The sequence below is a fragment of the Somniosus microcephalus genome, unplaced genomic scaffold, assembly GCF_052327205.1.
Source record: "Somniosus microcephalus isolate GS21.2 unplaced genomic scaffold, FLI_Smic_1.0 scaffold237, whole genome shotgun sequence".
Classification (NCBI taxonomy): domain Eukaryota; kingdom Metazoa; phylum Chordata; class Chondrichthyes; order Squaliformes; family Somniosidae; genus Somniosus; species Somniosus microcephalus.
The window spans coordinates 217,608-243,544 of NW_028225424.1; the positions used below are offsets into that span (position 1 = coordinate 217,608).

Below are 25,937 nucleotides of genomic sequence, written 5' to 3' on the forward strand. Positions count from 1 at the left end.
AGCATAGCTGGTGGAAGGCTGCTGACTTTCAATGGAGAAGACTGCAGACGGACTTGGAGGGTGACCTCAAGCAGGTCTGGGTCTAGAAGCCCCAGCTGCAGACTGCACCATCTCGGCCTGGGCTGCAGTAGTCTGGGCTGGCTGGCTGACAGGCAATAGCAAGGGCATTGATGGGATGGGAGGATGAATGCTGTCATCCTGAGAGAGGAAAGCAGGTTTGTACTCCATGGAGCCACTGCTACACTCTCGGGGCGGTACCTCAGCATTTCTAGTACTCTTTTGGAGATAAGATTGCTCGAGTGCTGTGACACCCTAGAAGGCCCTGTGCATACCAATATCCAGAGCCATCTTGGCAGCAGTCTGAGCTTCCATGGCAGTAAGCTGAGATTGCATGACAACAGTCTGAGCTTCCAGTGCAGCACTCAGACGTTGGCTGGGTGCTGCTTGTGCTGCAATGGGAGCTGAGACATTGACCATCAGAAGTTGCATCATGATTGGTTCCACAGGTGTGTTGATGGAGGTGACCATCCATTCCATGTTGGAAAGGATGGGCTCCAAGCTTTGCGCAAAGCCCTATGCCAAGTTAGTGCTGGACTCCTCCATGCTCCTTGACATTGAATGCAAGCTTTCCGGCAGGCTTCCCAGCACACCCATGTATACACCCATCAGCCTTCTTCTGTAGCCTGGCCCATCGAAGTCCTCATCTGAGTCCTCTGCAGCAGAACTACTGTGCAACCTTGCCCTCCGGTGAGCTGGCACCTGCACTATCCATTCCCCCAGCCCTGGCTCCAGCACTCTTGTGCCTGGTGTCTCACCACATGCAGATCCCACCTCTATCCTATCCTATCTAAATTACGTGCAGTTTCAGTATCTGAGCTGGTGGCTGCAACTGTGAAATCGAGTGACGGTGTCCCTTCATCTTCACTTTCTTCTTGCTCTTCCTCCACTGCCTGGGCAGGTTCCAGTTCTTGAGTATCTTAAATGATAAAGGGACAAGGGTTGGGTTGTGGTGAGGGGAGAGGAGAAAGTAAGAAGTGCACGCTTACGCCATCTGCAGCTTGTAAGTCAGAAGAAAGTTAGGGATGAGCAGGAATTGGGATAAGAGAAGGAGGATTAGGTATGCAGATACCCCGATCATTGATCCCTCCAGCCCAATCAGTGGCCATGGCCTCAGTGAAGCCCCTTCATGTAATGGCCAGCACTGTTTCCTCCATGGGGGTTAAAATATGCAGGCATGCCTGTCCTCCTCCATTTCTTTGCTGCTGCTGGCTGTTATGTGTCACTTTTTCCTGCAAGAGAGAGTGGCCACGAATTTACCAGTGTTCAGAGGGCGGGTTTGGAGGCGGGTCTGCTGTCGAAATAGCCAACATTGACAGCGGGTAGGAAACCCACTGTCAACCTGCCTCCACGCGAGTCTCCCAGGCGTCGGGTCTGTCAGCAGAGAACTGACCCGACACCAAGCAGCGGTGGATACAATTGAGCTTGTGAAATGACTTGTTAGGAGCTAATTTAATACTATTTTGTGGCTTCCTACCAATTTTACATTCTCCCCCACGAGTTACCTGCTGTTCGGGAACACGCCAGCTCACCCTGGCGTGATTTGAGTCTGCTCTGATGTATCTGATAAACTGACAGCTGCAGAAGTGGTGTAAAGGATTCCATGTTGCAGATGGTCAGTTTCAGAGTGCAGAAAATGTTGGTTTCTGCATTTTTAATACATATAGAGATTTCTTTAGCTTACAAGTTTTTTAATCCAACTGTATGTCCAGTGCTACCTCATTGGAACAACCTCTCTCACCATTGACAGATCCTTCTGACATCTCACCTGCAGCTGCCATCTATTGCAGCAATATCGGTGCCCTTGAAAAAATCAGACCTTGGTCCTCTGAATTCTTCCACGATCAGCCCCAACACCAACATCACCAGGCACACCAATATCACCAACAACATCACCAGCCTTCTCCGCCATCACCTGATGCTGCACAGGACACAGGGCATCAGCCCCTGACAACATAGCTGCCCAGGAGGTCAGCGATGGCATCACCATGGACAGATTTACTTCACTTGACGCTGTTAACCCTGGCTGCCAGATGATGCACCAGGTTGATACCATCCCACACCAGCACCGTGAAACATCCCTTTAATGTCCAAGCCATTCCATGCACACTCATCACTATAGTGGGGGGGCGGGGGGAGGGGGGAAGTTATGTCTGAACATTCACTGGAACTCAGTAAGAAAGGAAGAGAACCTCCCTGTATGCTGTGACTCCCTCCATAAGCATATGTGGGAGTCATTGGAGAACCTGGGTGCAAACGTCCACCTTTGTGCAGTGCTTGTCAGTGTTTGCAGCATCTCAATGCTGTCAAACATTGATAGAACAACTGTCAAACTCCATGTGGACTTGGTCCCTTTAAGGAAACTGGCTGATGACACGTCATCAAATGACATCATCAGACCCGCTTCCTCTTAATTGGCCGGGAAGCCCGCAGGGCAGGCTTAACAAGGCCAATCAAGGGAAAATCTCGGTTACAGACAGGTTCGTGACTGGAACCCGGAAATCAGCTCGCCCGCCACCATCCCGCCTCCGCTGGGAAATTCACAGCCAGTGTGTCAGTGAGTGTCATGCAATGTGTTTGGCTGATGTGGCTGTCATGGTTTAATAGCTGCCAGTGTGTGTAAGTTGTGAGATGTGGGTGCGAGGCTTACAACAGTGTTAAGTGTGCAAGGGTGAGGTAAAGCATATGAATGTTAGGTATGAGTCCTGATTGATAGAGATTGTTGGTAGGTGGGTGATGAGGGTGTAGTGAATTTAGCAGTGGATGAGGCTAGTGGTGCAGGTGGTAGGCTATGGCATTTAAAGATGCACTCACTGACCTTGACAAATCGTGTGAGATCATTAAACTTCTTCCTGCACTGCATCCATGTTCTTGGAGCAACACTCCCAGCAATGACTTCTACCACTATCTCTTCCCACTGCCTTCTGAGCATGTGCCTGGAGGGCCTCCTGCCCCCCTGAGGATACAGGACATCTCTCCTTTCTACCTCTTCCACCAAAACTTGCAGTACAGCGTCCAAAAACCTTGATGCACGCTCTCTCCCACGGCCAGCCGTTGTTGATTCTTCCACAGCATAATATTCAGAATGATCTCAGCACCACCAGTAGCCTTTAAGAGGTGCAGACTAGCTTTAAGTACTTCGAGGCATAGAAGATAGGAGCAGGAGTAGGCCATTCAGCCACTCGAGCCTGTTCCGCCATTTAATGAGATCATGGCTGATCATCCAAATTCAGTACCCTGTCCCTGCTTTCTCCCTATATCCCTTGATCCCTTTAGCCTTAAGAAATATATCTAACTCCTTCTTGAATATATTTAATGAATTGGCCTCAACTGCCTTGTGTGGTAGAGAATTCCACAGGTTCACCACTCTCTGGGTGAAGAAATTCCTCCTCATCTCAGTCCTAAATGGCTTACCCCTTATCCTTAGACTGTGACCCCTGGTTCTGGACTCCCCCGCCATCGGGAACATCCTTCCTGCATCTAGTCTGTCTAGTCCTGTTAGAATTTTATACGTTTCAATGAGATCCCCTCTCATTCTTCTAAACTCTAGCGAACATAAGCCTAATCGATCCAATCTCTCCTCATACGTCATTCCTGCCATCCCAGGAATCAGTCTGGTGAATCTTCGCTGCACTCTCTCCATGGCAAGAACATCCTTCCTCAGATAAGGTGACCAAAAGTGCACACAATACTCAAGGTGTGGTCTCATCATGGCCCTGTGCAACTGCAGCAAGACATCCTTACTCCTGTACTCAAATCCTCACGCTATGAAGGCCAACATACCATTTGACTTCTTAACAACCTGCTGCACCTGCATGCTTACCTTCAGTGACTGGTGCACAAGGACACCCAGGTCTCGTTGCACTTCCCCTTTTCCCAATCTATTGCCATTCAGATAATGATCTGTCTTCCTGTTTTTGCCACCGAAGTGGATAACCTCACATTTATCCGCATTATACTGCATCTGCCATGCACCTGCCCAATCACGCAACCTGTCCAAATCATACTGGAGTTTCTCTGCATCCTCCTCACAGCACACACGCCCACCCAGCTTTGTGTCATCTGCAAACTTGGAGATATTACATCTAGTTCCCTTGTTTAGATCATTAATATATATTGTGAATAGCTGGAGTCCTAGCACCGATCCCTGTGGTACCATACTAGTCACTGCCTGCTACTCGGAAAAAGACCCGTTTATTCCAACTCTTTGCTTCCTGTCTGCCAACCAGTTCTCTATTCAAGTCAGTACCTTACCCCCAATCCCATGTGCTTTAAATTTGCATGCTAATCTCTTATGCGGGTCCTTATCGAAAGCCTTCTGAAAGTCCAAATACACCACATCCACCGGTTCTCCCTTATCTATTCTACCAGTTACATCCTCAAAAAATTCCAGTAGATTAGTCAAGCATGATTTACCTTTTGTAAATCCATGTTGACTTTGTCCGATCCTGTCACTGTTTTCCAAGTACACTGCTATTACATCTTTTATAATGGACTCTAGCATTTTCCCCACTACTGATGTCAGGATTACCGGTCTATAATTCCCCGTTTTCTCACTACCATCCTTTTTAAATAGTGGGGTTACATTAGCTATCCTCCAATCCATGGGAACTGTTCCAGAGTCTATAGAATTTTGGAAGATGACCAGCAATGCATCTACTATTTCTAGGGCCACTTCTTTAAGTACCCTAGGATGTAGATTATCAGGCCTTCAATCCCATCAATTTCCCTAACACCATTTCCCTACAAATACTGATTTCATTCAATTCCTCCCTCTCATTGGACCATATGTTCCCCAACATCTCTGGGAGGTTATTTGTGTCCTCCTTTGTGAAGACAGAACCAAAGTATGTATTTAGTTGGTCTGCCATTTCTTTGTTCCCCATTATAAATTCCCCTGATTCTGACTGCAAGGGACCTACGCTTGACTTCACCAATCTTTTTCTCTTCACATATCTATAGAAGCTTGTACAGTCAGTTTTTATGTTCCCTACAAGCTTACTCTCATAATCTATTTTCCCCCTCCCAATCCTCAAGTTTACTGCTTTTTCTGGCCAAATGATATGTCCTCTCCTTGGATCTTATGCTATCCCTAATTTCCCTTGTTAGCCACGGTTGAGTCACCATTTTTGTTTTATTTTTATGCCAAACAGGTATGAACAAATTCTGTAGTTCATCCATGCAATCTTTAAATGTTTGCCATTGCCTATCCACCGTCAACATTCCCCAATCCATCCTAGCCAACTCGTGCCTCATACCATCGTAGTTTCCTTTATTTAAATTCAGGACCCTAGTCTCTGAGTCAAATACTTCACTCTCCATCTTAATGAAGAATTCTATCATATTATGATCGCTCCTCCCCAAGGGGTCTCACATAACAAAATTGCTAATTAATCCTTTCTCATTACGTAATACCAAATCTAAGATGGCCTGATCTCTAGTTGGTTCCTTGACTTGACATATTGGTCCAGGAAACCATCCCGTATACACTCTAGGAATTCCTCTTCCACAGTATATTGTTATAATTTGGTTAGCCCAATCTATATGTAGATTAAAGTCACCCATGATAACTGCAGTGCCCTTATTGCACGCATCTCTAATTTCCCATTTAATGCCATCCCCAACCTCAGCATTACTGTTTGGTGGTCTGTATACAACTCCCACTAACATTTTCTGCCCCTTGGTATTTCTCAGCTCTGCCCATACAGATTCCACATCATCAGAGCTAATATCCATCCTTACTATTGTGTTAATCTCTTTAACCAGCAATGCTACCCCACCTCCTTTTCCTTTTATCCTGTCCTTCTTGAATATTGAATACCCCTGGATGTTGAATTCCCAGTCTTGGTCACTGTATGAAAAGCTGATATTTAAATATATTTTGTAGATGAGAATAATATATGTATTACACCATATATGGACACTGGCCAACCAAACTGTTGATAAGGAATGGGTTAAAACCTCGATATTCAAACAACAGTTTCACACAGAGTTTTGCTGCGAGGATAAGGAACAGACCTGCGACGACGTTGCCTGTGTCCGAAGGGCTCCAGAGATGAAGGGCTGTGAGCTATTCGTTACTATCACCTAATGTTAAGTATTGATTACGCTGTAAGCTTAATAAATCTGATCTATTGCTCAAACATACTGGCTGCTGCCTATTTGTGTCTTGTCCAAGAACTCTGATTGACTCACAGTCACCCTGGAGCCATGTCTCTGTAATTCCAATTATATCATATCCGTTTACATCTATTTGCGCAGCTAATTCATCCACCTTATTACAAATGCTCCTCGCATTAAGACACAAAGGCCTAGAAATTCAGTATCGCCACGTTTGGGGCGCTACAGCCGGGCGATCCGAGGCGCTAACACCGAGGGCGGGTGCAGCGCAGGTGCGGCGAGTTGCTGATTGAAGGCAGACACGCTGGCGCTGGTCAGCTCTTAAAGGGGGAGGGTGGACTTGTTTGGCTGCCACGCCCTGCACACTGCAGCCCTGAAGCAAGGCCTGACCATTGCTGGATCATCATTTCTATGCCCAGGACCATGCAGAAGGCTAGGGAGCAATCGGAGCGCTTCAGCGAGGGTGCCCTGAGGCTACTGGTTGGTGCAGTAGAGCGCAAGCGACCTGTCCTCTTCCCTGACAGTGGGAGGAGGCCGCTTCCCAGCGAATACCGAAAAGCCTGGAGGGAGGTGGCAAACAGGGTGACCACCAACAGCATGGTTGCCAGGACTCCACTTCAATGCAGGAAAAAGTTCAACGACCTCACTCAGGTTGTCAGGGTGAGTACCCTTTCCACTATCCTGTTCATCCCTGCATGTGCACCTCAGTTTCTGGCCAAAGGGACCTGAAAGCCCCAATGCCCAGCCCTCATCCAAGAGCTATGGGACTCTCATGAAAACCACTTGCACATTCAGCACTTTACACACTGTCAGGGCTATTCCACCATGGGAGGCAGTGCAGGCAAGATGAGGGCTTGACACTGTCAGGGCTATTCCACCATGGGAGGCAGTGCAGGCAAGATGAGGGCTTGACACTGTCAGGGCTATTCCACCATGGGAGGCAGTGCAGGCAAGATCAGGGCTTGACACTGTCAGGGCTATTCCACCATGGGAGGCAGTGCATGCAAGATCAGGGCTTGACACTGTACTTAAAGGCCGTCCTTTCTCTTGCAGGGCAAGCTGGCCCACAATTGCAGGCAGCAGCGACGGACCGGGTGAGGCGTCCTGACCTCAAAGATCTCAGCGACCTGGAGCAGCGTGTGGAGTGCATTATGGCAGGCCGGCTGATTGGCCCCGTCGCCAGTGGAGATGCCGACCCTGTTCTGGACAGCAATGGTAATGTCATCACCTTTTTGACCTCTCTCTTTCCACTTGTGCCTCACACCAGCATTCTTTGCCACTATCGAACCAATGCAGTGCATAGCAGCACTCATGTCTCCCTTGCTGCCGCCCTGTCCTCACTCTAAAGCAGCTCTTGTGCCTCCCTGCTTTCAGATGCTGATTCGCCAGGTGAGGAGGCGGGCCCTCAAGCTGCCACTGTCAGTGATTCTGAATTCGAGGAGGAGGAGGAGGAAGCCGGCCCATCAGTGCCACCCTCAGCCGAGGCAGCCCATGGCCATGATGGGGACACGTCTTCCCTGGAGGGGAGCAGCGGGGAAGGGTCTGAGGAGAGTGAAGCTCCGGGGCCCAGTGGGCTGCAGCAACGCGGGAGGGGTGGGGAAGCTCGGCGGCCTTCTCCCCGGAGGGTGAGTGCGGCCTCCAGTCCTGCTACAGTGAGCGCAGAGGAGGTGCGGCTCCTTGGTGAAATGGGCACCCAGGCTGAGCGCAGGCACACTGAGCTCATGGCTGCAGTGGCAAGGATGCCTGACTCCATAGAGGCACTGGCAAGGAGTGCTCAGGAATTCGGGGCAGCACAGGCCAGGAGTCTGCAAGAATTCAGTGCAGCACAGGCAAGGAGTCTGCAGGACTTCGCGGCAGCACAGGCTAGGAGTCAGCAGGACTTCGCTGCATCACAGGCGGCTTCCAGCCAAGTGCTCAGTCATGCCATGCATTCACTGGCTGGTCTGATGCAGACACAGATCAGGGCCACATGGGCACTAACTGCTGCCACCCTCACTGGATCAGCCAGGCATCGCCGGGGCCCTCGCCGCGCCGCAGCAGCCCAGCAGTCTGTGCTTCAGCAGATTGCTGCGCATGCTGCAGTGCTGGCCCATGCGAGTGCCAGTGTATCAGCTGACCAGGGTGTGCCTGTACTCTGTCAGGTTGGCAGCATTCCTGCAGCCAACAATGTCACTCTCCACTGCAGCTGCCACCACCCGTAGGACAGACTGCTGCCGCCCAAGCAGAGTTGGAGCAGTCAGCAGCCGGGCCCTCCAGGCCCAGAGCTGGTCCAGGCCATCCCCCAAGGGCATCTGGCGTCTCACCATCTGACCCTCAGCAGCCTTCCCCCAGCCTTGCTGCAGCCACTGGGGTCCCATTGAGGAGGAGCTGCAGGGTGGGAAGGGGCCATTTGTGGAAGCGAGACAGATCACCCTCACAGGGTAAAAAGTAGAAGTTGTGGCCAAATCTTGTGTTTATATATGAAGGCTGTGATAAAAATGATAACATCCGGGAAGTTATGTCATCACTTCCTGTGAACTATGAACTATGAACTGTGTACATACCTCACTTCCTGTCTATGTCACTTCCTGTTGGACTGGTATAAATACTGGTCTGTTCAGTATTGTAAGAGGCTTCTACCAGAGGCATGGTAAAGACCTCTCTTGTGTATATAGTGTGTTTATAAGTTACTTAAAGCTTACTTTAAAGTTACTTGATGGTAAGTCTCCTTTTTCTTACATCAATTTAAGTAACTTAGTATTTACACTGACAAATACTAGACCTTCAGACAAACTCGGAAGTTAAGGATCCAGGGAACCACCCATCATGGAGAAAATCCTTAGACCTATTCGTCTGGACTTGGACCCGAATACACCAGCAGCTGGCAGGGTATGGAAGCATTGGTATCGTACTTTTGAGAATTTTCTGGATGAATGTAAAGTGGATGCTCCTGCTAAATTGAAGATACTTGTCAATTATGTGACCCCAAAAGTGTTCGAATATGTTGATGACTGGGATAGTTACGAAGAGGTGATTCGGGCACTTAAGAAACTGTATGCGAAGACCCCAAATGAGGTCTATGCTAGACATCTACTGGCCACAGCCCGACAAGGGCCAGGGGAATCAATTGACGAATTCCTGCAAGAACTTCGCAGGCTCAGCGTAGATTGTAACTTTCAGGCAGCCTCAGCTGAGCTGTACCGCCAAGAAATGATTCGTGATGCTTTCATCTGCGGGATTGCCTCTCCATTTATACGCCAGCGTCTACTAGAAAGTAAAACACTTGAGCTACAAAAAGCTTTTGACCTAGCTTGTTCACTGGATTTGGCAAAGAGAAATGCAGACCTCTATCAGCTGCCCAGATCTCGATCTGCTGCTGTAGCTGCAACCAGACAATTCAAGCGGTCTCAGGTGAACCCTATCATGGGGGAATCTAATTCTGATAATTCTGATGAAGAAGAGGAGGACGACCCCACTTTAGCAGCCTCTTGGCAATCTAGGAAGGAATGCTTCTTTTGTGGAGATGCTTTTCACCCTAGGAAAACCTGCCCTGCTCGCAATGCAATCTGCAGTTATTGCGGGAAAAAAGGACACTTTGCTAAAGTTTGCCTATCAAGGGCCTCTACGAGGGCCAATCCAGCTAAGGCCTACCGAACTGCCCCAATTAGGGCCTATCAAGATGCTCCAGCTAGGACCTATCAAGCTTCCTCTCGAGCTCTCTCCCGAAGAAGCACACCGAGAGTTTTAGCCACTCTCTGTGCAACGACACCAATTACAGCTGCTTGCCCACAGAACCTGTCTCAGGCAGCCACAAAAATTTCAATTAAAGGGCATACCTTAGATGCCTTAATTGACTCAGGAAGTACTGATAGTTTCATTAAGGAACAGATTGTTGCGAAATTGAAACTACATGTCTTCCCATCGGACCAGGCAATTGCGATGGCCCAGTCATCACTTAATACCAGAATCTCCGGCTTTTGTGTTGTTGATATGACACTTCATGGTCGTATGTATCCCTCCACCCGACTTTCGGTGCTCAAAGACTTATGTAGTGATCTCCTCTTAGGGCTGGACTTCCAAAAACAGCATAAGAAACTCACCATTGAGTTTGGTGGATCCAAACCCGGACTTACTATTTCTAATATACCATCTAAATTACCATTTTGTGCATTATCAGCAGCTTCACTTAATGAACCCTCATTATTTGCCAGTATTCCGCCTCAATGCCAACCGATAATAACGAAATCGCGGCGCTTTAATCAGGAAGACCAATCTTTTATTGCGGCTGAAATCTCTCGACTTCTAGCAGAGGATATCATTGAACCATGTTCGTCGCCCTGGCGGGCTCAAGTCGTCATTGTCAAGAACCCTCTAAAACCTCACAAACAGCGACTATGCATCGATTATTCGCAAACCATCAATCAATATACCGACTTGGACGCCTACCCATTGCCACGCATTGATGATATGGTTAATAAACTGGCCGAATACAAAGTGTTCTCAACTTACGATTTAAAAAGTGCCTATCATCAGTTACCCTTGAAGGTCTCAGATAAGCAGTACACAGCCTTTGAGGCTAATGGACGGCTGTACCAATTTCGTCGCCTCCCATTCGGGGTTACTAATGGAGTGGCTGTCTTTCAACGGGCAATGGATGGCCTGGTTAAGCAGGAAAACCTAAGGGACACTTTTCCCTATCTTGATAACATTACCATTGCAGGTCACGATCAACAGGAACACGACTCCAACCTCCAAAAATTTCGGGATGCCCTCCATCGCCGTAATTTGACCCTGAATGAATCCAAATCTGTTGAGTCGCAACCGACCATCAACATCCTTGGCTACTGCGTAGGCAATGGTATCATTAAGCCAGACCCAGAAAGACTTCGCCCGCTCCAAGAGCTCCCGTCACCTAAGAATCCGGCTTCTTTACGTCGGGCTCTCGGTCTGTTTGCATACTACGCTAAATGGATTCCTCATTTTTCGGACGAAATCCAACCCTTGCTGCATGCTAGATCATTTCCACTGGGAACAGCGGCTGTTGCAGCCTTTAACCTTCTCAAAAAACAGTTGGAGAAAGCGGCTCTTCACTCCATTGATGAGAATCTCCCTTTCGTGGTTGAATGTGATGCCTCGGAGGTGGCGATCTCGGCTACTCTGAATCAGGAAGGTCGTCCTGTAGCATTTATGTCCAGGACCTTACAAGGTGCCGAGCTACATTATCCTCCGGTTGAGAAAGAAGCCACAGCCATCATAGAGGCAGTACGGAAGTGGAACCATTTTCTAGCTCGCCAGCACTTTACATTGATCACGGACCAACGATCAGTCGCCTTCATGCTCGATAATCGAAAACGAACCAAAATTAAGAATAATAAAATACAACTTTGGAGGATGGAACTGGCCTCTTTTGGTTATACCATTCTCTATCGGCCTGGCAAGGAGAATGTGGCCCCGGACACCCTCACACGGGCATTCTGCTCCACTATGTCATCCTCCACTCTCATGGATGTCCACAATGGTTTGTGTCATCCTGGCGTTACGCGCATGCTACATTTCGTACGATCACGGAATCTCCCTTTTTCCACTGGAGATGTAAAGAAAATATGCTCAGAATGCCGGCTTTGTGCGGAATTAAAACCTCAGTTCTTCCGCCCCTCAGATGGTATACTCATACATGCAACCCAACCGATGCAACGACTTAGCATCGATTTTAAGGGCCCAGTGCCCTCTTCAACTCGGAACACATATTTGCTCACCATGATCGACGAATATTCACGTTTTCCGTTTGCCTTCCCCTGCTCCAATATGCTGGCGTCCACAGTAATCTGCTGCCTTGAGCAGGTATTTTCTCTCTGTGGCATGCCGGCTTATATTCACTCAGATCGGGGTCCATCCTTTATGTCAAGGGAACTCAAGGACTACCTCTCAGAACGGGGAATTGCTACAAGCAAAACAACACCATACCATCCCATCGGAAATGGGCAGGTAGAGAGGTATAACGGTATCATCTGGAATTCCGTACGTCTCGCTTTAAGATCTCGGGGCCTACCAGACCAGCAATGGGAAACAGTGCTTCCGGATGCATTGCACTCTATACGGTCCCTGCTTTCTACAGCCACAAATACTACACCTCATGAGCGGTTCTTTGGATTCCAGCGTCGCTCATCTCATGGGACATCACTCCCGTCATGGCTAACTACTCCTGGACCTGTATTACTCCGAAGATACGTTCGGACGTCTAAAAATGACCCTCTTGTAGATGAGGTCGAACTAACCGATGCCAACCCCACCTATGCAAACATACGATATTCCGACGGCCGAGAATCTACCGTATCATTACGGGATCTGGCTCCCTGCCCACCAGGACCTAGTGGGACATCGGGTGATGGCATTTCACCAGGAAACTCTTGGGACCTATCGGGTACCCCTCTCCAGGATCCTGATCGGACACCAACTAGCTTGGTGCCGGTAGAACCACGTGCTCAAGGTTGCGACCCTCCCAGTACCGCGCATGAAAGTACTGATCCGCCACAGACCAGCTCTGCACCTCCCTCTGAACAGAGGCAGTCCGACTTTGAACCTATTGGGGCTCATACTCGAAGCCATGATCTCCCCGACCCTTCACAGGGCAATCCAGGCCACACAGACTCTGACCAATGGCCAACCGCATGTAAGCGGACCAGCGACCCTCTACGACGGGAATCCAAACGGGTGCGACTCTTCCTTGTTCGGCGGCTGCGGACCAAAAGGTAGACCACAGCCTCCTAATCCTGCAGGAGGGAAGAATGTGATAAAAATGATAACATCCGGGAAGTTATGTCATCACTTCCTGTGAACTATGAACTATGAACTATGAACTATGAACTGTGTACATACCTCACTTCCTGTCATATGTCACTTCCTGTTGGACTGGTATAAATACTGGTCTGTTCAGTATTGTAAGAGGCTTCTACCAGAGGCATGGTAAAGACCTCTCTTGTGTATATAGTGTGTTTATAAGTTACTTAAAGCTTACTTTAAAGTTACTTGATGGTAAGTCTCCTTTTTCTTACATCAAAGGCCGAGAATGTTTTTTTTATATATGAAGGCCGAGACTGTTGTGTTTGTTTTTTATATGAAGGCCGAGGATCATGGTCATTTTTGTTTAACTTTTTTTCATTTTCTGAAGGTTGTGAGGGTCAGTTTTGTCTCTGACTGTTTTTTGCGGGGTTTATCTGAATTAGTTTGTCATGCGGGAAGGGCACAGAGTTTGCACAGTAAAAAATGTTCTTTAATCACATTGTCCATGTTTGCACTTTGAACTATTTGTTGCCTTGACCGGCTCAGGGCATGCGGAGCGGCTCCATTCATGTTCTTTCATTGGCACAAGCCATTCCCTGAGAGGGGGCCTAGAACCGAGTTGCAATAAGCCGCCGATGGACGGCCCTTGCACTTTGTGCCTCCCTCCCGTCTTGGTGCTCCTCCTCCTCCTCCTCCTCCTCCTCTGGTGGTCCTCCAATATCTGCTGGCAGTGGCTGAGTCCTGAGGATAGCCAGGTTGTGCAGCATGCAGCACACTACAACAAAATGGGAGACTCGCTCAGGCGAGTCTGTAGGGCTCCTCCAGAGCGATCCAGACAGCGGAACCATTGCTTGAGCACGGCGATTGTGTGCTCAATGATGTTCCTGGTAGCTTGATGGCTGTCATTGTATCGCTCTTCAGCAGGGGTGCTGGGTGCACGGAGCGGGCTCATCAGCCAGGTGCACAAAGGATAGCCTTTGTCCCCGAGAAGCCATCCTCGTGGGTGAGCCTGGGCTTCGAAAATGTTTGCCACAGAAGTCTGGCGCAGGATGAAGGCATCGTGGCTGCTGCCTGGAAAGCGGGCATTGACAGCTAGTATGAGCTGCCTGTGGTCACACACCAACTGGACGTTGAGCGAATAGTAGCCCTTCCCGTTGCGGTAATCCTCGGCATTCTCTAGAGGTGCCCGCAAAGCCACATGCGTGCAGTCAATGGCGCCCTGAACCATGGGGAAGCCCGCTATTCCTCCAAATCCCATTGCACGCTTTTGCTGCTTGTCCAGGGTCATGGGGAAGGAGATGTACTGACATCTCCTTCTGAAAAGGGCATTGGCCACCTGGCGGATGCAGCAATGTACCGCGAACTGGGAGATGTTGGCAATGTCCCTAGTAGCGGATTGGAAGGAGCCGGTGGCATAGAAGTTGAGAGCCACTGTCACCTTCACTGCCACTGACAGAGACGTCCTGCTCCTCAGCTGTGGCTGCAGATCTCTGCAAAGCAGGTGGCAGATCTCAGTGACCACCTCCCTTCTGAATCGCAGCCTCCGAACACACTGCTCCTCAGATATGTTCAGATATGAGAACTGCTGGCGGTATACCCTGGGTGGGTAAGGCCTCCTGTGCTGACGCCTGTTGGCCCTTCTCCATCTGGCCATGACTAGCACTCTCTCACGGCATCTCTGAGCCCTTTGAATGCAATGCAGTAAGCCAACGTTTCCACCCATTGCAGCCCCCATTATATGTGGCAACTCAAGGCTATGGCACTGAAAGTTAAATCCAAGTGCAAAGCTCTGGCCTGAAGCCAGAAGTACCTGTGCGAGTGCTGAGTCAAAGCAGAAAGCTCTCTCCCTTTGTCTCTCTCCAAATATCCATCTCTCACACAGAAGGATTGCCACAAAATGATTGCCACTTATAATGCAGGAGGAGTCCCCTTTCAATAGCGCCCCCTGCGCCCCGCAGCGACTGGGAACCATTCCCCTCTACCAGCCACTGGGGGCGCCAGGCGCACAGAAGGGCAGCGCCACTGAAGTTCCGTTTCGGGGCGCACCAAGGGCGTTGCACCATGAAATGATGTCAGGATCTGCACGCGCAGCTGAGCGGGCGCTGCGGTTTTGTGCCGCCACTAAATCTTGAGTGAAGTTCGCGAGAGGCGCAGATCGCGCCGCGCCCGGGTACTAGCCGCTTAGCGCCCCACTTCTCCTCCTCCTAAGGCGCTAGCGGCTGGCGCTAACAACTGAATTTCTAGGCCAAAGCCTTCAGGCTTGATTTTTTTAACACTCTTAGTCCTTTTAGAATTATTATTTACTGTAGCCCTGTTTGATTTACACCCTTGATTTCTCTGCCTTCCACTTTTGCTTTTCTCCTTCCTGTCTTTTGTTTCTATCCTTGCTTCCCTTTCCTCTGTCTCCCTGCACAGGTTCCCAAACCCCTGCCATTTTAGTTTAAACCCTCCCCAACAGCACTAGCAAACACTCCCCCGAGGACATTGGTCCCGGTCCCACCCAGGTGCAAACCGTCCAGTTTGTACTGGTCCCACCTCCCCCAGAACCGGTTCCAATGTCCTAGGAATTTGAATCCCTCCCCCTTGCACCATTCCACTAGCCACATAGTCATCCAAAATATCCTTCTATTTCTACTCTGACTAGCATGTGGCACTGGTAGCAATCCTGAGATTACTACCTTTGAGGTCCTATTTTTTAATTTACCTCCTAACTCCCTATATTCAGCTTTTAGGACCTCATCCCATTTTTTACCTATATCTTTGGTACCTATATGCACCCTGACAACTGGCTGTTCACCCTCCCCCTTCAGAATGCCCTGGAGCCGCCCTGAGACATCCTTGACCCTTGCACCAGGGAGGCAATATACCATCCTGGAGTCTTGTTTGCAGCCGCAGAAATGCCTATCTATTCCCCTTACAATAGAATCCCCTACCACTATAGCTCTCCCGCTCTTTTTCCTCCCGTCCTGTGCAGCAGGACCACCCATGGTGCCAGGAAGTTGGCTGCTGCTGCCTTCCCCCGACAAGCCATCTCCCTCAACAATATCCAAAGTGGTATATCTGTTTGAGAGGGGGATGGCCACAGGGGACCCCTGCACTACCTGCCTGCGCCTACTACGCTGCCTGGCGGTCACCCATTCCCTTCCTGCCTGTGCAGCCTTTAACTGTGGTGTGACCAACTCATTAAACGTGCTATCCACGATGTCCTCAGCATCGCAAATGCTCCAGTATGTATCCATTCGCAGCTCCAGCGCCGCAATGCGGTCTGCCAGTAGCTGCAGCTGGATACACTTCCCGCACACATGGTCATCAGAGACACAGGAAGTGACCCTGATTTCCCACATAGTGCAAGAGGAGCATGCCACGGGGCCGAGCTGTGCTGTCATGACTTACCCTTTAATTAATTCAAATTAAATTAAATCAAATCAATACCACCAATTACACTACAATTAAATGATATACTCAAGAGCCCTTGTTTACTAGCACACCCAGCTACACAACTGAGACCCTACAAATTATAACCACAAAAATTAAGACCTTCTAAACTTTATAAACTATTAACCTAAACTATCAAACTATAGAGTAGTATAAATAGTCACCTGGCTGCACTCACCCAATCAGCTGCTTCCTCTTGTCCGCGTCACTTTTTGAATTGTGATGTGGCTCTAGAACGCTGCCGCTGGTCTGTGAGATTGGTAAGCCTCTGAAAAAAGCCCGCAAAAGTGAGTTTAAATACTCACCGGCTTCTCCCGACACTGGGCCTCTGAAAAAAGCCCGTGAAACTAAGTATAAGTACTCACCGGCTTCTCCCGGCACTGGGCCTCTGAAAAAAAGCCCGCGAATCTGAGTATAAGTACTCACCGGCTTCTCCCGACACTGGGCCTCTGAAAAAAAGCCCGCAAAACTGAGTATAAGTATTCACCGGCTTCTCCCGACACTGGGGCCCCTGCTGATGCGTGCATCCAATGAACAGTGCCAGGAGCGCTGGCTGCATGCAGCAATCATGGAAATGAGCAAGCAGGACAAAGTTGTCGTCCTGCCTGCATTGCAATCAACGAGTTAATAGCGCATTGTTATGGGGGTTATCCAATTTAACTCCCTAAACCTTCTGTGATGACTGGCTTACCTCCTGATTCCCTAAAGCCTCCATCATCTACATAAACTATGCCTCTCTCTGCATTCTCCGAAGTGGTCCACTGAGGCACCCATCATTGCATTCTTATGTGTATCGAACCCAAATGCCCATTCTCCTCTCTTGCTAACCTTCCCACCCAACAGATCCACTGGGGCTAACATCACCAACCTTATTCCCATCTCACTCACCCTACCTACCAGTGCCCCCTTGGACACTGCCAGTGGAGAAACAATCACCACCCTGTAGGATTCGCAAAATTGGACTTTGTATTAATAAGGGTCAAATGGCAGAAGAGGCCGTGATTTTAAAGACTGTTTTAAAAGAAGCCCAGAAAAAGGGGCATACAAAATGGCCACCATACCATGTGACCAGCTTATTGGGACACTTTAAAATGGTTCCTGCGCAACCTCAGACAGCTTTGTGGATTCAACCCACAGTAAGTTCTGGAAGCCGTTTCTGAGAGAGCGAAACCAGACCCACACGTATGCATATGGATTAGATGCAGATCCAGTCAAGATCGGCCTGGAGACAGAGGCCATCAAAATGTTGACCCAGACAAAAGGGGACAATTTCATATTCATGAGAACAGCACCCAGGACTAGATAACGAGATCAGCAGGACATTAAAAACAATGAAGGTAATTCCAGACCAGAGATGGGCCTTTACCAGCCGTTTAAGACATTTTAAAATATAGTAACTACCTCGCTGTGCTCCCAGCCCGCCAAAAGTAAAACAAAGACTAACCTGATTTTGGGCGGGAGACGGAAGTTTCTGGGAGAAAGGTATATCAGAAAGACTTTTCGGCAGTTGGGGAGAGCTGGAGAGATGAGAGTTTTGAATCACAGCCAGAAGAAGAAGCAGGCACTCGGAGGAGGAAGAAGAACCAAGCCAACATCGAGAAGGCCGTCTCAAAGCCGGTGTCCCACCCCGGGGAAACACATCGGGAGATCATCGACCATCCCCGGGCCGTTGCCGGAACAAGAGGCCATCGACCCAACTTGGGAGAAGAGACAAAAAAAATAAAAACCCCAAGAGAAGAAACCTTCCAGCCACCCTGGCTCGGGAGAAGAGAGAAAAGGAAACTGAAGAAGCGATGGGAGCCAGCCCAAGGCTCCTCTAACCAGGGTTGAGCCGACGATCCTCGACCCCGCCGACATCCAGGCCCGCCGGTGTCCGGCCGCCCCCAACCCCCACCTCGGGAGAGAGGTGTGGCGCAGCTCGCAGGGGCTCCACGATTCACGTGGAGATGAAACGCCTGAAAGAACCAAACACAGTCTCGATTTCAAAACCTTGCACTTCCTAGTGGGATTGGTGAGCATGTTTCTGGCCCTTCACAATCAGATCTAGATAGGTTTAATAAGGGGTTGATTTTAAGGGTACAATTAACATGAGTTGTTGTCCCTTGATGTTCCGTGTGTTTCCTTATTTCATGATGACCTTTGTAGAGTATAAGATGCCGGTATTTGCCTTAGTTAGTACTGTGTCGTTATGATTTGTTTGTGTGTTTTTCCCTCCCATGTACTCCCTTATCTGCTTGCATTTGATTTGATATTTTTCCTTATGCAATAAAATTTCATTTTGTTTCATCAAATTTGGTCTACAAGAGTTTTCTCTACATTGTAGTTCCTGCACCTAAGTCCAGAGTATAGAATCTAAGGGGCGAGTGGGTCGAACCACTCAAGGTTTTACTGTGCAAGAGAGAGAGGCCTCTGGAGAGAGAAACCTCAGGGAAATCTCTCTCAGGAAAACCCCTTACAACCCCTCTCCACATCTCCCCCCAGAATGTAATTTTAACTTAAAAACAAGGCCTTGCCATCCACAACATTATTGCAGATGTTTATATTAGCATCCTGCCTTTGACTGAAACTTGGCTAATGGATGGAAACACCTTGACCTAGAAATTGGATATAGCCACGAACTTGGCAGTGTTAAGGTCAAAAGATGTTAAGCTGCGCCACCTCAAAATGGTCTAAGTAGCACGCAAAATTCATGCTCACTCATCATTAATATAATTTTAGTCATGATTTCAGTGCTAAAATTGCTTCTCATTGGCTTAACGCTCAACAGGTGGACCAATATGAGGACCAGTCTAATTCACAGTCATGTGCACCAAAGGCCTTTCCGCTACTTAAAGAGGAGGTGCATTGATGCTTCAGCACCTCATTGACAGGACAATTGGGTTTGCAGCTACCCCAACAAGGAGAAGGAGAAGCTTAAGGACAAGCAAGGGAGAGAGCTGTGAGGTTCTCCGATTAAGCTCTGGAGACACGCATAGTGGCTGTGGAGAGGAGGCGGGCTGTCCTCTACCCACAAAGTGGCAGGAAGCCCTTGCCCTATACGTCCTGTACCATGTGGCATGAGATAGCGGACCATGAGACAGCCTGCACTGTGGTTCCACGGTCCGCCATCCAGTGCAGGAAGAAGTTTAATGGCCTCACACGGGTGGTCAAGATGCGTGAAGGCTTCAGCAAATGCCATATCCCACCATCTGCACCACAAGCCTCACTCACTGCTCAATGCACCACACCTCCAGCACTTACATACCAACAACCTTTACCTTTCACCACTCACACCTCACAATCATAGCTTCACGTCACCCTCACAACATTTACCACTGCTGCAACACTCACAGCCACATCTCACTCCTTGCACACACTGACAGTTATTTAACTATGGCAGGCACATCACCCAAACACATTGCACTACACACACTTCTCTTTCTCTTGCAGGCCAAGCTGGCACATAATTAAACTGAGGCACTGTCTGCTCTCTCAGGTGGACATAAAAGATTCCAAGGCACTCTTCGAAGGAGAGTAGAGCAGTTCTTTGGATGTCCTGGCCAATATTTACCCCTGAACCATTTTGCAAATAGTAAGGTCCCACAAACAGCAATGAGGTAAATGACAAATTAAATTGTTTTAATGGTGTTAGTTAAAGGATAAATGTCGGCCCAGACACCGGAAGAATTTTCCTGCTCTTCGAATAGTGCTATGGGGCCTCGGTTTAACATCTCATCCAAAAGGCAGCACCTCCAATAATGCCTCAGTACTGTAATGCAATGTCAGTCTTGATTATGTGCTTATTTCTTGGAGTGGGGCTTGAATCTACAACCTTCTGACTCAGAGACAAGAATGCTATCACTGAGCCAAGGCTGACACCTAAATCCCTCCAATCTCGTTTCCATTCTTCCTACAGCACCAAAATGGCCCGAACCAACACCATGAATGACATTCTCTGTGACTGCTATGCATTATCCTTCCATGTTCTCTTCAATGTCTCTGCAACCTGTTACAGCAGCAACCACACCATCCTCCTCCAATGCCTCTCCTCTGTTTTCCAGCTCGATGGGATTGAGTGAAACTCCACTATTATTTATCCAACCATAGCCAGATCATTTCTAGCAATATCTTTCATTCCTAGCCTCACACTGTCACCTCATAAGACCCCATTATTTGGTCCCCTCCCATTCCTCATCCACTTGTTGTTCCTTGGTAACGTCATTCACTCACATAAGGTCAGCTACCACATGTACTCTGATTATAATCAGCTTTACCTCATATCCTCTCTCCCAACCCCGCCATTGCCTTTGTGCTGTGAGGCTGCTTGTCCGACATCCAGTCTTGGATAAGCTGCAATTTCCTTCAGCTAAACTTTGAGAAAGACTAAGATGATATTTATATATAGTCATTTGAATTAATTTTACAATTTCTTTTAAAAGTGATAATTTTAAGATTTTACTTAGTTACATTAGATGATCATTTCTAGATTTTTCTGTGTAAAAATTCATCAATTATCAGTTCCATGTTTTACTCGAGAGCAGAGGAAGTAGAATGGGGAGAGGTGGATAGAGAAGAGAGGAAGAAAGGATAAGAGAGGAAAGGGTTAGAGGAAATAGGGGATGGAGAGAGGAAGGGAAGAACAGGGAAGGGGAGAAAAGGGGAACGGAGGGGAGGAGACTAGAGGGAAGGAGAAGGTGGAGAGGAGGGGAGTGGGAAAGGAGGGGAGGAACAGGAGAGAATGAAGAGATTTGGAAGGGAAGAGAAGGGACAAATGTAGGGGATATGTAAGAGGAAAGGGCGGAGAGCAAGATCTGGTGGGGGTTCTTCATTAAGGGATGGGTGATTGGGCCTGAGCGGGGGTGGGGGGGTGGCAGTGGTGTTTGGGGTGTGAATTTAGTTTCAGTGGGGTGGGCAGTGTTTCTGGGTTCCAGGTTCCAAGATACGACTTGGCTTTGGTGGAGGGTTGGGGGTGCTATAGTGCAATTTTTGTCTCTTGAGGGTGGGGGTCCTGGAGGGCTGCTAATTTTCATTTTAGGTGGCCCTGTCACATAAACCCAGATTTACCCGCAATGGTGAGAATAATGATGTACACTGTAAATCTTCTTGTATTGGCATACCAATGTCGCCATTGGTAACGTGTTCCAAATATTACTGATATTCTAATTAGAATGCACCACAGCAAGCATAGTGGCAAATCAGGCACTCGGTTCTAATCTAAGCTGAAATGATGGCACATTCACCATCCAGAGCCACAGTAGTGTATGGAAGAGTAACTTCTTAAATAAACTTAAATCTGCAATTATTTTAAGCTGTAGTGTCCCTTTTTGAGGTTTGAGATTTTTGTCAGTTTCACTGCTGTTGTGACCCATGAATTCAGGACAATCCAAATGGCTACATTATAAGTTATTAATAATTTAGCAATAAAATAATTATTGACATTTATTTTTGTGGATTACAAGGGCATAAAAGCTAACCTTGAACTTTTATTTTATTGAAAAATTCTGGGTTTGAATGAGACTGAAAATCGCCAACATTTCTGGACAGCAAAATATACATAATGGCATGCTGATTTTCCTCTGAGTATATTAGCTTCAAATGTTTTTGAGATATACATACCTCAATTTGTTCATAACTGGTGAGAATTGTGGAGTAGAGAGATCTAGGGGTCCAAGTACAGAAATCACTAAAAGCTAGTGGACAGGTACAAAATATAATTGAAAGGAATGTTGGCCTTTCTCTCAAGGGGCCTGGAATACAAAGTGGTAGAAGTTATGTTACAGTTGTATAAAGCTCTGGTTAGCCCTCATTTAGAGTACTGGATTCAGTTCTGGGCACCACACCTCAGGAGGGATATATTGGCTTTGGTGGGGGTGCATTGCAGATTCACTAGAATGATACCGGGGCTAAAACAATTAAATTATGAAGACAGGTTGCACTAGAGAGAAATTATTTCCTCTGGTGGGGGAGTCCAGAACAAGGGTGGGGGGAGGGTGTGGGCAGAACCTTAAAATTGGAGTTAGGCCATTCAGGAGTGATGTCAGGAAGCACTTCTTTGCACAAAGAGTAGTAGAAATCTGGAACTTCCTCCCCCAAAAAGCTGTTGAAGCTGGGTCCATTGAAAATTTCAAAACTGAGATTGATAGATTTTTGTTAGGCAAGGGAATTGAGATTTATGGAACCAAGGCGGATAGATGGAATTAAGATGCAGGTTAGCCATGATCTAATTGAATGGCAGAACAGGCTCGGGTGGCTGAATGGCCTACTCCTGTTCCTCTATTCCTACCTGATTGAAAAAAGTAATGATTGATAAGTAAATTAAAGTTATTGGAAACTATGGGCTAGATTTTCAGTTGCTTGCGCCAGCAGTTAGCGCCTTAAGAGAAGTGATTTTCGGGCGCTATGCGTGTAGCGCCCGGGCGCAGCGCAGTTTGCGCCCCGCCCCAAATTAAGTTGCCCGTTAGCGCCGGCGCAAAGTTTAGCGGCCGCCCGGATGCGCGCGCAGAAAATGACATCACATCCTCGTGCAACGCCCTTTGGCCGCCCCGAATCCAAACTTCAGTCGGACCGCCCCATTGTGCGGCTGGCGTCCAGAGCGTTTGTAAAATGGAACGCAACAGACCCTGGGGAGCGCAAATTAAAGGGCACTCCTCATGCACTATAAACGGCACTCTGCATGTGTTGTGTGGAAGGATCCAGTGTGTTGTTGTGAACGGTGTATTTATGTTTCCCTCCTCCTCCTCCTCCTCCTCCTCCTCCTCCTCCTCTTCCTCCTCTTCCTCCTCCTGTTCCTCTTCCTCCTCCTGTTCCTCTTCCTCCTCCTGTTCCTCCTCCTGTTCTTCCTCCTCCTCTTCGTCGTCATCATTTCCCCCCCAGACTCTGCTTTTGAAAAGAACACATGCACCCTTCCCCTTTAAGAGCTCATTGGCACCAGAGTGTCTGCCGTACGCTGCGCCCGAGCTCGGGCGTTGCGCTCTGCACCGCCGGCTTAGCGCCTAAAGATAGTAGTGGAACGCCTCTTTTAGCGCTCCACCAACCTCTTAGGGCGAAGCCACTGAATTTTTGGCAACGGGGCGCTACTTTGGGGCGGGCGCTAAGGTTAGCGCCCCAAAACTGTCTATACTGAAAATCTAGCCCATTATGTTTGTTATGTTAATGGCTTTCATGAGGTTGAGCACTGTGCAAATGATTTACCCTTAAGAAAAATGAATTACAAACAAATAAGCTCTCTTGTGACAATTCCAGTAAAAAAGGAAATGATATACAGAAGCACAATTTTTGTGTTTAATAGCTGTAGCTGTAGCTGCTCAGTTTGCTGTTTAGCTCTCCACTCTGTTTTGCACATACTGACCTAATTCATTGGTACAGAACCTTTTTGCCAGTGACATGTTGATGTACATGCACACTTTCAGAAATCTTCCAAACAGCTACACAATATTGATTCATACTGAACTGTGCAAAATGGTCCTTTTTGTTCCCAAAATAATGCATTAAAATCTTAAACAAGATCACATTAGGGAAGATAGCTCTACACTCTTCACATGGGTGCCTGAACCTCTCACTCTTCAGAGAGCTGCAAAGTTAGCTTGTGTTATGGAAAGTGATCCATTTTCTGTATGGATCTGCAAAATTCTGCTGTACGAGAATTCTTATGGGGAAGGTGTAATGTTGAAAGTAATTAAAAATGAACAATAACTACACAGAATGCTTAGAACAGCATATCTTAATATGAAAAAAGTTATTTTGGCTCAGTGATTTATTGTTGGTCATTATAGAAGGGTGATTGAGGTAGACAGATACAATGAACATGGGCAAACCTGGGAGATCATTGGCATAATCCCTATGGCTACAAATCCATTGATGGTATTTTCCCAAATCATAACCATGAGAAGGTAGTATTTTCAGTTTGCCAGTTATTATTTTAATCTTTACAAGTCAGACAGCAATGAAGAGAAGAATATGGGATTCAACGGCCTGGAAATCAAGGCCTAGAAATTGAGTGGGGTTAGCGCCCAATTAGAGGCGCTAGAGGGCCTTGCACCGGAATTATAGCCGCTTCAGAAATTGATTTGGGCCCTACCATCGGCGTTAGCCGGTAGCACTGCGCCGGCACCGATGACGTCATCAGTGTGCGCAGCGTCCCGGTTGCCGTGGTAACGCGGCCGGACGCCGAAATTCAGTTGCGGCCGCCTCGCCCGTGGCAGCCGCAACCAACGATTTTTCAAAAGTTTCTTGCTGGACTTAGCGCCGGCGCATTAAGGCGGCGCGGCGGCCGGCCGCTTTCCCGGCGGCCGCCTGCCCGCACCTCCCTCCCCGGACTCCTCCACCACCCCCCCGCGGCACAGATGTGTGTGGGCCTCGAGCCCGGCACTTCTCCGAGGTGCCGGGCTCATTTTTCGTGCGATTCCACCGGCCAGCGGTCGGCTGCAGGCAGCTCCTCCTTAACAGAAGGAGGAGGCCTGCAGTACCCCAGCCTGCCGCACCGCATCGGGTGCCGCAGCGGGGGATTAGCGCCGCAATCCTGCATTCAGCGCCCATTGCGAGGCGCTGACACCCTCCATTAGCGCCCGCAGCCGTCTGGGCGCGGCGCAGCTGAATTTTTGGCGGGCGCAGCGGCAATTAACGCTGGCGCTAAATTTCGGGCGCTACAGCCCTGGCGGAGGCAAACTCAATTTCTAGGCCCAAATTTCCTATATATGATTTACACCACTGTAGCTCTTTTATGCACTTGAAGTGTCGTAACCTACAAGGTTATGGACCAGGAGTTGGAAAGCGGGATTAGGCTGGATAGCTCTTTTTCGGCCGGCACAAACACAATGCGCTGAATGGCCTCCTTCTGTGCCGTAAATTTCTATGATTCTATGACTCTTTAACAAGAAGTGTTACATCATACCCTGTCATCTAGAGGGAGATATACCAGGTATGCTCATTTGCAACTGATTCATGCAGGCATTAATTTAAAACCGGTGCAGCAGTTGAACCAGCAAGAAACCTCTGTGCAACCTTTCAAATGAACTGTTCAACCTGTGCTATTCAGCAGCACAATGAGGGACAAGAACACTGCTTGGTTGAGTTCAACAATTTCAGATCATAACCTCTGGCCCCATTTTTTTCAGACGGCAGCTGTTGCTGATGATTCCGATATTCCCATTTACACCTCCTCTAGACCATCTTTTGTTTCTTTACTTGTCCCATTTCCATCTACTTTTGCCTTACACTATCACCCCTTTTGTCATTTAATCTCTCCTGCCTTCTATCCTATCACAGACCTTCCCTTTTGTTCTTTCCTCCCCTCCTCCTTTTCCTTGCCTCTGTACTTGCTTAAAACCGGTTACATCTCTAACTTTTTCCAGTTCTGATGAAAGGTCATCGACCTGAAACGTTGGCCGGAATGTTCTTTACCTGTGCGGGCCGGGTGCGGGTGGTCGACATGGCGGGTCATGACCCCGTTGTTGCTTCCATCCTGCTGCAGAAATCGACTTTGCGATAATGGGACCTATTAAGCCCGCCCTGCGAGTTACCTGGCCCAATTAAATGGTGTGGGTCTGATGATGTCATCTGTGATGCGTTTTCAGCTGGGATATTTAAAG

At 48.3% G+C, this 25,937-nt stretch overlaps 1 pseudogene; it reads right to left on the minus strand.

Moving 5' to 3' along the window:
• Nucleotides 1–25,789, minus strand: LOC147082004 (uncharacterized; annotated as a pseudogene).
• Nucleotides 25,790–25,937: the final 148 nt, after the last annotated feature.